The sequence below is a fragment of the Anomaloglossus baeobatrachus genome, chromosome 3 (assembly GCF_048569485.1).
Source record: "Anomaloglossus baeobatrachus isolate aAnoBae1 chromosome 3, aAnoBae1.hap1, whole genome shotgun sequence".
Taxonomy (NCBI): Eukaryota; Metazoa; Chordata; class Amphibia; order Anura; family Aromobatidae; genus Anomaloglossus; species Anomaloglossus baeobatrachus.
In genome coordinates, this window is record NC_134355.1 from 243,909,742 (window position 1) to 243,924,680 (window position 14,939).

Below are 14,939 nucleotides of genomic sequence, written 5' to 3' on the forward strand. Positions count from 1 at the left end.
AGTAGTAAACCGCAAGCTCAAAAAATTTGAACCGCAAGCGGCCACATATGTGCACTTCCGGAAGTTCCGGGATCGCAGACAGCGTATGCGCACAGCTCAACACAGATAACTTAGTCCTCGGCCCAGTATGTTAATGAAGGTATGAGCGGCGCATGCACATGTCTAGCAATGACCTTGTGTAAAGGAGATTCATGGTAATGTGCTTACGGAGCATCCCAGAAAGCTCTAGATCAGCAGACAGGCGCAAGCGCACACCTTCTATCAGGGACAGGATGGCATAAAACCATGTAGAAGATACAAAGGTGCCGGTGTGAAGTTGCAAGTTAATATTATCTTAATATTATATTAATATAAATATAGATTGATGTACTGGATATATATTTTCATGAATGATGCAATGCATACATGCAAAAGGATACTAATGATAAATAATCATACATAAAGTGCAATATAAAGTTAAAAAAAATAAAAAATTCTTATATATATATATATATATATATATATATATATATATATATATATATATATAAACTAATATGTAAGATTATTAAATATCCTTTTTATAACCAAATTATTTTAAAGCAATAAATAGTCAAAACATGCATGCAGCATATGAGTATATCAGATGGAATAAAATACCTATATAAAATACCACTAGTACATTAAATATTGCACTAGGCACATAGGGAAGTATATCTGAGAAGCCTTTGCATCTTCATATTCAAAAACGTGTGTCATCCCAAGGACAATATTGATGTAGATCATCACACTGTAAGATATTGGCTGTAGTATCCCCATAGAGGTAGATTGCAAAGAACATCCAAGGCTAGAAAAGGAAAAAATGATAAAATCACTTAAAAACAAAATTAAAACATAATTCCCACCCATAAAAGCCTCAATGGATAAAGAACCAACTAGCAGAAGATAAATTCATAGAAAAATTAGAAAAAGATTTAGAGAAAGGCATAGACCAGTGTAGTGTATCACACAAGATGGGGTTAGATGTGTGGCCCTGCTCCATACACTTCAATGGGAGCAGTGGTATAATGTGTGACTCCGCTCCATCTGTTTCTATGGGAGTGGTGATGCAATATGACCCTTATGCAAGCAGTAATGTAATGTGTGTGAGAGTTGTATCAAAGATAATGGATTAGATACATGGCTGGTGGAGGTGACCAGGACAGCTGGGCAAACGCACCTCACATCTGGGCATGCTCAGGTCACAGCTGGGTCTCATTTTTGTGTGTTGCCAGTAGTAGAAGGGGTGTCAGATCACCAAGCCTACACCTCAAACTGATACACCTCTAACCAATCAGAGCACCAGGCACACACCTGACTGCTATGCCACGACACTATGGGTACTTTGCGGCAATTGATGCCATCTCCACGGTGTCTGTCACTATTTTTTGGAAATGGACAGAGTTATCAATTAGTATTTACCTCCAGTGAGATATAGATATAGATATAGATATATCTCTATATATCTCTATATATCTATATATATATATATATATATATATATATATATATCTTATATATATATATCTTTTTATATATATATATATATATATATATGAGGACCATACAAATATCCAAATCTCTTCATCTCTGCTGATATACTGTGGCAGGAGCACAGAATAATCAACCAGTATTTATATGCTGAAATGTCTAATTATGGCCGGTCGCAGAAACAGAGATTTAGATGCTGAAATTTTAATCGCTTGCAGGACCACAGAAGTAGCAAACTCTATTAAGATGACAAAATAGTCATTTGTGGCTGTACCACAGGTTTTGCCATCTTTATTTAGGTGATAAAATAGCAATTTTAACTGGACCACAGATTTTGCTCTATTCAGATGCTGAAATGATAATTTTGATCTGGGCACAGATTTTTCATTATTTAGATGATGAAATAACAATTTTTAGCTTGACCATACAATTACAATTATTTAGATTATTAAATGGCAATTTTTGGCTGAATAACATATTTTGAACTATTTAGACTATGAAATAGCAATTTTTAGCTGGTCCACAGATTTTGCACTATTTAGATGATGAAATAGGATTTTTTAGGTAGTCCACAGATTTTGCACTAATTCGATGATGAAATAGTAATTTTGAACTAGACCATAGATTTTTCACTATTTAGGTGATGACATACTAGTATTTGGCTGGACTACACAATTACACAATTAACACTATTTAGATAATTAAATGGCATTTTTTTTGCAGATGGGAAGAAACATTTAACTTGAAATTCCAATGGCTTGTACTATGTACAACTTACAGTTTTCTGCATCAAGATTTTTTGTCCATATCAATATAGCTAAATCTTTGAGTGCCAAGTTTAAAAAGCAACACTACATCTGTATATCAATAAATGGAACACCAAATGACAGGAGAAGAAATTATTCAGAGCAGAATTTCGTAATTCAAGCCAAAGGATGATGAAACAAGAAATATGTGGCCATGTATATTTAACTAAAATGGACAAATTGCATCTACTTTATATGTAAAGGATTTTAACTAAAAGTTATTTCTCAAAGTTATACTGATTATACAAGATATTGCTATATATGCAGAAATTTCAATAAATCATGTTCTTTAAATACCGTAGTAACTGTACTTTTTTAATTTTTAATTTGGTAAATAAATACTTCACATGAGAATAAGCAATTTTGTAATATCCTATCAGAGAAATGTTCTTCTTTCTCCTGGATTAGTCTCTCTCTCTTAATTCACAAGTAAAATCTAGAATTAGTGAAGACATATTTTCCCATTGCTGAAATAGGAGATGATAGTTGGTGCTTTTAAAATTCTATGGAGAGTGGATGAGCAGTAAGGGAGAAGCTAGAAGCATTCACAGACATTCTGCTGCAAATTCTCATTAAACAACAGCTACAGTTTTTCATAGAACTTTATGAGTACCAACTGTTATATCCTATGTATTGAGAAAAATCTGCATTAACTGAAGATAGATTTTTACCTAGGCATCCCTAGTGCTGGGCCCTAAATAGGGAACAGATGGGGATGAGCTGTTCATCACCCTCCACTAAACACTATACAAGACACAAGGAGGACAGACAAGGGAAAAATGCATGAACTTCTTATCAACAGATGACTCAGACAGAAGTTCAGCAAAGTTTTCAGTAACGATACCACAGAGGAGTACAAGCCACCTGCTTGCAACCAAGACTTGAATGAACTGAAAAATATCACCAGCCCTAGTCCAAGTAATGAAGGGGTATTTAAACACCAAGGGGATACTGATGATCAACAGATGGGTGGAAGTCAAGCTCCTGCTGGGTCTATAAGGGAGAGAGTTGAATCCATCAAGAAAGCTACTTGTACCAATGAATACTGACAGCAGGAACAATGGAAAGTCAGGGAGCATTCTGTGTAGCCAAACGCTGTGACCTTCTATGGACAGAAACCACATGACTGTCTGTCACCCCTAACACATCAGTGACATTATGCTGCTCCAAGATAAGAGAGCAAAAATCTAACCTGGTGACATAGTTCTTTTAATGCTTAGCTGAGTATGATTCCAGGCTACACAGATTAGCAGGACTTCCTGGCATGAGACACTTAGGGTACCGTCACACTAAACGACGTACCAGCGATTCCAACCACGATACGACCTGGTCAGGATCGCTGGTACGTCGCTACAGGGTCGCTAGTGAGCAGTCAAACAGTCAGATCTTCCCAATGACGCAGCAGTAATACGGTGGTCGCTGGGACCCTGTCACATAGCACGATTCAAATCTTGATTAGTAATGTGACACCCTGGCCTATCAGGTCATCACAGGGTATTGTGCAATCTGCCCTTCTGCACAGTATCCGCATTCTCCTTGGTTACGGATCCCTGTTCTTTGGTGTTGCTAAGATCAGAGCCAGTCAAAACCCTAGGAACACTTTGCCCCACACCCACCAGACACACCATTGAGGAGGCCTGAAGGGAATAGGACTGACCACTTGGGGGGTTGGTAGGGGAAAGTGAACAGTGACAAGAAAAGTGAAAAAGGAGTTGAAGGAGTAGGAGTGTGGAGTGGTGACTCTCAGAGGGAGAGGTCACCATGTTAGAGAAGGGCTCCTCTAGACTACTAGGTGGCAAACGTTGGTCTGGGCCTGGTAGAAGCTGGAACCCCGGTCACAGGGTATCGTGTCAAGGGGCACGGATTGCCGAGGATGGCAGCCGGCAGCCTTGAGCCATCTCTGGGCAGGGGCCAGGGCATGACGGGGTACGTGGACCCTAGGCCGGGAAGTAGCTTCAAGTGTCCTGGTAATTTACCCGACGGGGGTGAAGTCTTCAAGATTCATCCCTCACCCGCTCCAAAATCGGGGTACTAGTGCACCGATGGGATAGGACTTTTCCCAAAACACAGTCCATCAATTCCCAAGCGTGAACCCTGAGAGCAAGCTCACTCTGTTAGCCATACAGATAAGCGGGACCCGATTAGTTCCACACTATAGTGTCCAAATAGTGAAGAAGGTGTCACGGAAAAAGTCACAGGCTAACAAGCAACACCAAGGGCACGGATCTAAGCGTGCTCCCTCCTTGCTGTAGCGGTGCTCAGAATTCTTGTTTACAAGCTGTCGGTGTCAGTATTCTTGGACTGAGTGAGTATGCAGAAACCCTTTCCTCCCCAACGCCACCCCTTCACCACCACCACCACCACCGTGGCCCGGGGCACAACCCCTACCCACGGAGGGGTTAAACACCTTGCTGCCTTATCACCGCCACCGGCCACCCCAACTGCAGCGGTGGTACTCCAAATTACCACGCACCGTGGGTGGCGTCACAAACTTCTAAATCCCCTGTACATAGTCCCCTTCTTCACTTCGAGTGTCCGCATGACCCCCTCCCAGGTCCGGAGACCCCTCGAGCCACCGCGGTTCCGGACCCTAGAGGCTCGTCCGCTGACATGGGGGCGGTACAGTAACATAGGCATGCATCTACATTGCCTTTTCCGCGCCCCCTCTGCTCCGATTGGCGTAACTGAGTTGTGACTGGGCGGCCTTGCCTTTAGAGAAGGCAACATAATAGTGCTTCCATCCTTGTCCATCCTACAGTCTCAATGCAGAATGGACTGTATTACGATCTGCTGCTACACACATCCGGGACAAGTGAATTTAGCCCTCTGAAATGTACTACGATCTACAAGCCAGAGCAGAAGATTGAAGCGGCCAATCTGAACGCAGTAGCAATCACCAATCGGAACAGAGAGGGCGCGGAAAACAACGAAGATGCACGCCTGCGTGAGTCATGAACGAGGTCGTTAGGTAAGGTGTCAAACACACTGATGCGTGCTGCCCTGCGGGAGCCCGACGACCAAAAAATGAACCAGAACAGTGTGTAACGATCAGCGATTTCCCAGCAGGGCCAGGTCGCTGCTTAGTGTCACCCACAGCGACATCGATGATGAGGTTACTGGTACGTCACAAAACCTGTGACTCAGCAGCAATCTCGCTAGCGATCTCGCTATGTTAGAAGTACCCCTTAGGGGTACTTCACACACAGTGAGATCGCTACTGAGATCGCTGCTGAGTCACGTTTTTGTGACGCAGCAGTGACCTCATTAGCGATCTCGCTGTGTGTGACACTGAGCAGCGATCTGGCCCCTACTGTAAGATCGCTGCAAGTTAGACACAGCCCTGGTTCGTTTTTTTATTGTTGCTCTCCCGCTGATAAGCACACATTGCTGTGTTTGACAGCGAGAGAGCAACGATCTGAATGTGCAGGGAGCAGGAACTGGCGTCTGACAGCCTGCGGTAAGCTGTAACCAAGAAAAACATCGGGTAACCAAGGTGGTTACCCGATATTTACCTTTGCTACCAGCCTCCGTAGCTCTCACGCTGCCAGTGCCGGCTCCTGCTCCCTGCACACGCTAAGCTAAGCGGTGTGCGCTGGTAACTAAGGTAAACATTGGGTAACCATACCCGATGTTTACCTTAGTTACCAGTGTCCACAGCTTCCAGACGCCGGCTCCGTACAAGTGCAGCATCGCTTGCACATCGCTTGCATGTTGCTGCTGGCTGGGGGCTGGTCACTGGTCGCTGGTGAGATCTGCCTGTTTGACAGCTCACCAGTGACCATGTAGCGACGCAGCAGCGATCCTGACCAGGTCAGATCGCTGGTGGGATCGCTGCTGCGTCGCTAAAGTGTGACGGTACCCTTAGTCCCGCAGTGATAATCTCCTGCTGATAAAACACTGATTATATTGACACTACAGCAAGCTGCTCAGAAACTGACATCTCTGGAATCAGGCTGTCAGCCCCTGCATTATTCTGTTCTCAGACTAAATAGCGAAAACCTGCTGGTAGATTCCCTTTAAGAAAAAAATATAGATAATCTTCAACTATTGAACATTTTAAAATGCATGTAATACATTACATTTAGTTCCAAGTTTAATGTTTATAATAGCTACAACTATTTGTATAACTTAAATCCTGGCACACCATGAATTGTGTTTCACTATGAAAAGTGACAGGCCATCTGTTGTGCAAAATAATTAAAAAATGTATCTGCTTGTATTGAGAAATTGTAAATTACTTATCTAGCTTAGGGAATATTTTTTGTGATTTGTACAGCTGAATATCAGTAAACCCATAAATCACATTACCACAAGTAAAATCTGGGTGTGGGCCAAATTATGGAATAAATTGCTTAACTGTTAAGTAATGAAAACAAATTGTGTTATGTTAAACAAAATGAGGAGTCATTAATAACAAAAGTACATAATAAAAAAATGTGTTCAGGACACTTCTATAGAAATAGCTTACAATGCAAACTCCCTCAAAATTGAATTATGAGCAGCATAACACAGTACATTTCAGAATTTTCAGACTGAATAATTCAGTTAGGAAATGTTAAATGTATACAAGTGATAAATAGAATAGAAAATTCTATAGAGTGAAAGCTATCTTTTCTAAATAAAATTATCACAAAATAAAACTAAGACTTTATATATACCACATGTTTGCTCTATGTCAGAACATATAAAAATGAATACTCTGAACCAGTGGCGTAACTAGAGTTTGATGGGCCCCGATGCAAAGTTCAGACCTAGGCCCCCCTCTATGTACACCGACACTTGGGGTATAGGATAACGACGCTGACACTTGGCTCTTTCCCTCAGCACCCAGCTTCCCCATGCTCTGCTATACATATTTTCCTCAGCACCTAACTTTCCCATAGCAGAGCATGAGAAATGTGGGTGCTGAGAGATGTATAGCAGAGCATGGAAAAGCTGGGTGCTGAGGGAAAGAGCCCTTTTCCCTCAGCACAAAACGTTCCCATCCCCTGCTTGTATATTTGTCCCCTCTTGTATATAGTTTTCCCAAATACTATAATGGCCCTCATATAGCCTTCCATATAGTATAAAGGGTCCCACATAACTAGAGATGAGCGAACCGGTCGTGGTTCGGCTCGAGTTCGGTTCGCCGAACAGAGGTCTCGTTCGAGTTCGGTTCGGCGAACCGGTTCGGCGACCCACTCAAACCGCATAGGAAACAATGGCAGGCAATCACAAACACATAAAAACACCCTCAAAGGTGTCCAAAAGGTGACAAACAACTCACAACACAACACAAACACATGGGAAAGTGACAAGGACATATACTCAAGCGAAAACAAAAGAGCTGGACAAGGAAAAAGAGGAGGAGACACAGATATATGAGTATATGCAAGGAAACATCGATGCCATTACTGTGTAACTTGAGCCCTGCTCATTTTAGGCTTCCAATCTGGATAAATTGTCTGAGCTTGCCACGTACGCCTTGGGGATCTTGTCGTGTCCTGCAGCCAGCGTTCTCTCGGAACCTGTCTTCAGTGCTGCTGGGGGTCTGCTGGAAGATAAGCACACGCATCTGTCCACTGACAATGTGGACATGGCTCTCAGAGGACTTTTCTTCCCCTGGGTCATCCAAGGGAGGCGAAAGGCACGCGTATTTTTGAGAGTGCTTCAGAGAGTGCTTCATGCAAAGCATCTTTTTCATTTTGAAAAGGGGGATCAACTGATGCCAGTCAAGTGGGGTGTGTGTGGCCCAATTAGTGGAAACGAGGGAAACTGTGGTTGGAGTCCCCTCGCTGTGTTTCTAAAAGAACCAAGATGAACAAGTCATGGCTCTCAGAGGACTTTTCTTCCCCTGGGTCAGCCAGAGGAGGCGAAAGGCATGCGTATTTTTGAGAGTGCTTCATGCAAAGCATCTTTTTCATTTTGAAAAGGGGATCAACTGATGCCAGTCAAGTGGGGTGTGTGTGGCCCAATTAGTGGAAACGAGGGAGACTGTGGTTGGAGTCCCCTCACTGTGTTTCTAAAAGAACCAAGATGAACAAGTCATGGCTCTCAGAGGACTTTTCTTCCCCTGGGTCAGCCAGAGGAGGCGAAAGGCATGCGTATTTTTGAGAGTGCTTCATGCAAAGCATCTTTTTCATTTTGAAAAGGGGGATCAACTGATGACAGTCAAGTGGGGTGTGTGTGGCCCAATTAGTGGCAATGAGGGAGACTGTGGCTGGAGTCCCCTCGCTGTTTTATACATGATTTTCGAAGTGCATGACATGCCTAAGAGGTTTTGTTTCGGCATCTCAAACTTGTTGGCTACAGAAAGGCTGCCTTTACACCCTTTTGTCACCCAAGAGCCGATGGCCATTTGCCACTCCTTCTCCAAGAAAGGGGTGCCCGCGCTAACACAGCAGGTCGCACACAACATCACCGCTTCCTTAAGAAACTCTGTGTGTGACAGGGTGCATTTCACCACAGATACTTGGAACAGTAAGCATGGACAGGGGCGTTACATGTCGCTGACTGGGCACTGGGTAACTATGGTGATAGATGGAGAAGTGTCTGCTGTACAAGTCTTTCCGTCCCCACGAGTTGTGTGTTTAAATCCTTACTCTGTATGTACAAGTTCCTCCACTGCTTCTGCCTCATCAACCTCGTGTTGTTCCTGCACCTCAGCCCAAACCCTGTGTGGTCAGGCCACCCTTCCTTGTAACTGCGCCCAAGGAATCCCACACACCTCCTTACTATGGTGGCAGCAACGCTCAAGGCCATCAGGCGGTCAAATGTTTACTTTGAAATGTAGGGGAAATGTGAGACACCACAGAGGAGTTGTGGACGGTTAGCTCTGTAGAGTGAGACCGAGTTTCTTCAATGGTTGTCTCCAATCAACCAGCAGCCAGGGAATGCCGGGTGCGACAATGATGCCAAACAGTCTGCGGCCCTTCTTCAGGGCTATGTGACACACGTGCCTTGTATGGCTCAGGTGTTGAATCCGAATCTCCAGCAATTTTTAAAACACTATCTCGGCCTACATGTCCTTCTGTCGAGGGCACGGTGTAATTCCTGCCTGGATCCACACACTCAGACGGGCTGTAAAGGATAGGCTAGAGGGAACCCACTCACCAAGCTGGACCCCCAGAACCCTGAAACCCTTTAATCCCTATACAGTGATGTTGAATGACACAGGGCCCAAGTTGATCAATACCTGTGGAAGGCTGCAGTTTCAGAGAATAGTAATCATGCAGGGTCAAAACATTAATTGAGGAAGAGGAACAGAATGGGAGGGACAGGACTTAATCAGAAAACAAGCAGAGGTGAAATGCAAATCGGCCAATGAGGTACCTAAACAGCAAGCAGGAAAAGTAGTCAGGTAATAAGCACAGAAACTCATAAAACTAAACTGGGGGTAACAGTAACCAGAGGTTCATAGCTATGTCTGGCAGTGGTCTTCAGACAGGAGGGGCCTAAAAAAGGGTGTTGTGTCTTCCCATTGGTTGTAGCTGAATGATGGCACTTCATCTGTGAGATACCCACCACCTGCATTCAGCCTATGGTTCTGCATCTGTCAAGGTAACGCATCCCAGTGGGTGAGCATAACCTGTGTCCACCTGCGCCGCTGGCGTCGACTCCTCTCCCATCATCAGCACTTTGCACGAAAGGAACACGTTGTCACCTTGCGACAGGAGTACAAATTGATGTAGCGGACTACGGTGGTGACTTAACAGCCATGTGCGGCAATGATGCAAACATGGCAGCGTGTCTTCGTCAGGCCCATGTGACACTCGTGACTTGTATGGCTCATGTGTTTAATCTGATTCTCCAGCAATTTTTAAAACAACATCCCGGCCTACATGGCCTTGTACAGCGGGATCGCTTACTATGTGCTGACTTCCATCGTTCGCACCCAGTAGCTCGACAACTTTCATCGCTCCTGAAGTCTTAAGGTCTGGCGGTTAAACGTCAGAAATGCGATGTTCCGACACGCAGGAATTTTAATCTGCACATTTTGCAGCGTCTGTGGCAGCACCGCAGAGCCCAGCTGAAATACGTTATGACGTATACCCTGGGCTAACTTGATCCAGAGGTGGTGCAGATCACGCTGCTGGAGTGGTGTCAGATCAAGGACATATGCACTGTTCTACACAGTTTACAAATGTCGACGCAGATGTTTAACACTGGCGATGACATTCTCAGCGTGACAATTTTGGTCATCTACATGATGGAACACACTGTAAGTATTATTCGGAGTCAGGTGTTGGTCCAAGAGGAAGAGAGGAAGTACTGGAGGAGTCATATGCGGAAGGGATAACAGGATCTACAAGGTCCAGACAGTCAGCGGCACCTTGTCGGCAGTCATGGTACGGTGGGGGAGAGGGATTATCAAGGGAGCATAGTATCAGCAAAACAATTGAGGAAGGTGCAAGAGCCCAGGAAGAAATGGAGGACGAACTGGCGATGGGCATGGAAGACTCAGCAGATTAGTGAGAGTTTGCTCACATTTTGGTTGTGCGAGGTTGTGGGGAGAGGGCAGAGGAAGGAAGCACGATTCTCACCTCTCCGCCACCAACACACCAAGGACTTGGTCCTCCTGGATGCTCAAGACACATGAGCGCCTTCTTGCTGCACTACCTACAACATGACCATCGGATTGTACGAATTCCAAGTCATGCTGACTACTGGGTTGCCACACTGTTAGATCCCCGGTACAACACAAAATTTTGCGAAATAACTCCTGCCATAGAAAGGGACGCACGTATGCAGGAGTATCAGCAGAAGGTGGTACGCAATCTTACATCTGCTTTTCCACTAAACACCAGTGGTGCACAGAGTGAATCTCAACGCTTTTTCATCGATGGGAGGAAATGGTCTTACTTGTCCACATCTGAGGGACCGAGGGCTGGCTGCTGTGCTGAGATGGTGTTGAGTACGGTGTCTCTGCAGAGTTTCATTTTTGGTCATATACAAACTGAGTTGAAAAAGGACAGATGCTGGTGGAAAGGGGAACAGGTGTGTTGGAAAGGGTAAAAAAGGTTGTGTCTGTGGGTTTGGTGGTTAAGCAACATTAACATTTGCTGAAGAAACAACATCTGGTATGGTGGGACTAGCAGATTTGGATAAGGTGGTATATACTATGTTACCGCTATATCAAAAATATTAAGAAGAAAAGAAAGAGAAAGGTAGATATCCCAATCGCCATTCGGTGTCCACCGTGCTCACAGATGGAAAAGGAGAGGTTGGCAACTGGAAGGTTAGGTGGAGGATACAGAGCAGGTTGACTCTCAAACAAATAGTAGCCTGAACCGAGTTAGACGCAACTCGGATCTGGAGACTGGGAGCCCTGTTAGCGTGACAGGGTCCACACGACCACCCAGCCCAGGAACTCCCTGTTAACAACACAGGGGCCATTGGTTACGCTGTCCGTGTGCGTAGGGGACACACCTGTGGACAGCAGGTGCATCAGCAGCAGCAGGCCTGTTTATGCCACTGGGCTGCACTAGCAGGACTGGTAGGACAGGAGCTGTTCTTAAACGTTCTGCGTTACCAACTGTGGTGGCGGCCTGCATCAATGACCTATCCCTGCCTACCTCTGGCCTAAAGCCGCAATGGGTTCAACACATGGAGGTGTGCTCTTTCGGAGCATAATAGAAGACTGAGCACCTTCTTCTTGGCCCCTTTTATAACCTGGGTTCGCCCGAAACCAGGGTGGACCACAATGCACCTCCTGGAGACAAAAGCAGAGTGACACGTCATGAGTGGCATAACTAGCGTCCTATTTTGAACCGCCACTTGAATGATGACCTCAAGGCTACCACAACCAAAACACCTCAACAGTCATCGTCTGAAAAACAACAATGAGGTGACAAGTCATAGGGGCGGCCCTCTGAAAGCCTATTGGGAGTGGCCTGGCCAAATTGTCAGGACACCTGATGCCCTGTGATCTATATGGGCTCCCCGCATCAGGGGCAGGGCCAAAGAGTTCATTACCCGACCTAGCCTCTGATGCAGTAAGTGCCTGAGCATGCTCAGTAGCATGAAATACAGTTTTTGAAAAAAAGACTATCCGCTTCAGCATGCTGTCTAGGCACAACACAGGACTTAGACCCGGCACGGAGTGCAAGTACCTGTGCAAAGAGGCTTTTCTCAGTCAGTGTGAAGTCCCACAGGTGTTGTGATGGTGCATTACCTTCAGGGACTCCACGTGGAGGAAGAGTCTGGTCACACTTAGGTTGCTTCTTTATATGTATTTTCGTGACGCCAATCTCGGTATTGCGGTCAGTGGGGACCGCCACTGCAGTGTAAGGGGACACCTGGGGCTGATGTTGGGTGCAGTTAGTTTTAGTGGCCTCCCGAGAGTGAGTCAAGCACCAGGGCCCTGTGTAAGTGTGTTGAGCCGCAGGTCGCAGAATGACTCAGGCACAGTCCAAACGAGCATGCACTGTAGCCCAAAATTAAGACTTTGCCTCAGGAATGACACAGTCAGGCAGAGCATACTCAGTTGGCGAAACACTGGAGTTAGGCTGCGGCTGGGGTAAATCGGCACACAGGAAGGAGCAACCGCGGAAACACTTCGTTCAATTGTGAGGGGAGTCATTTTGGAGTTTTGTGAGGAGTACCGTAACGCCAGTGAGCAGCATCCTGTGCCCCAGACCAACATTCTTCTGGTGCTGTCTATACTGTTAACCATGATAGGAGCGTAAAGTCTGAATTTATGGCAACTGGACATCACATTACCCGGGTACGGTAGGCTGTGCTCAGACAGTAATGCGTGCACGCAACACTTTGTTTTATTATGAAAACACATCTGTTCTGGGTAGGACGACTATATAGACAATCATACTTGCTGCCTCTGCACTGTCAAATTGTCACGTACAGTTTAAATCATAGAGGGACAGCGACACATGTTTGCATTGAATGTTGCTTTTCAATATTTCCATGACTGTGTTGCAGAGCTGTGTGGTTTACATTCACACTGTTATCATCTGCCTTATCTGTGAGGCTTCAGCTAACAAGGATATTCAGGGTGGGTGATGTGTTTTGTCTATGTTTAGGTAGATAACTGGGAAGCTCTTGTGTTGCGCCACTAGTTAGTTGTCTTCGCACACACACACACACACGCACAAACACACAATTACTGCTGCTACGCAGAGGGCTTAGCAAGCAGTAGGCCACTGATTAGATTGTTCTATTATTTCAATTTAATGCATGGTTCTTATTGTTTGTTTTGGAAAAGTGAAAGAATCATTTATGAACCCAAATGCAAACAGTTCTTTTCATGTTGTGTGGTTTTGCTGCATACTGTCGACCCCACCAATTACAAGACTGTGCTACAATGCAGCCTATCGGGGCTGTGCAACCACCGCCTGCCCCATCAAGTGCATCTGTGTGCTCTTCATCTTCTGTGACTGTGGGGACAGCAGTCACACATGCTTTTTCACGATGATCTTCCACCCCTTTACCCGTAAGCGGGAGTGTGATTGCCAGGTCGTCACTTGTTTTGAAAGTGGAAACAGATGGTATTGTTGAGCTGTCAGACATTGAGAGAACCTTCATTGGATGAAGGCAACTTTATATCCACGCCTGCACCTTCGTGAAAGATTGGCTGGACTACCTGCAGTTAATTATTGCGTTCCACAAATGGAAAGGAGTATAGAATGCACATATGTTGTACCTTGCTTGGCAGCAAAGGAACACTAACTTAGTATTCCAGACAACTTTAGGATGGCAGAAAAAGTGTCAGCTCTTTGGGCAAATTAAATAGCGTGGCAAAAGTGGGCAGGTGGAAACAGTGGCCGTGTTCTGTGTGTACCAGGACAGTAAAGGAAGCCTCACTTTCTATCCCTCCTAATGGTGAAATGCAGCAAGGAATTCCATGAGTTTGCTATAAAAATAGCGTTGCAAAATGTGCAGGAGGGTGTCATGCAGAGGTGTTAGAAATAGCTTAACACCATTGGGGCACAAATAGAGCACAATAGCCACTTTTTGGATGCCACTAACTGGCAGCATTTTTTGCTATTATTATAGCTTATTAAAAACAGAGCAGGAGGTGTCATGCAGAGGTGTTAGAAATAGCTTGGCAGCATTGGGGCACAAATGGAGTACAACACCCACTTTTTGGATGCCACTAACTGGCAGCATTTTTTGCTAATATTATCGCTTATTAAAAACAGAGCAGGAGTGTGCAATGCAGTGGTGCTGCAAATAGCTTTGCACCAGTGGGACACTAATGGAAGTCCAACAGCTACTTTTAGGATGCCACTAAGTTTACTCAGTGTTTGCTAGTATAATGGCTTAGTAACAATGAGTTTGAGTGTGCAATGCAGAGGTGCTACAAATAGATTTGCACTAGTGGGACACTAATGGAAGTCCAACAGACACTTTTAGGATGCCACTAAGTTTACTCAGTGTTTGCTAGTATAATGGCTTAGTAACAATGAGTTTGAGTGTGCAATGCAGAGGTGCTGCAAATAGATTTGCACTAGTGGGACACTAATGGAAGTCCAACAGCCACTTTTAGGATGCCACTAAGTTTACTCATTGTTTGCTAGTATAATGGCTTAGTAAAATGAGTTTGAGTGTGCAATGCAGAGGTGCTACAAATAGATTTGCACTAGTGGGACACTAATGGAAGTCCAACAGCCACTTTTAGGATGCCAC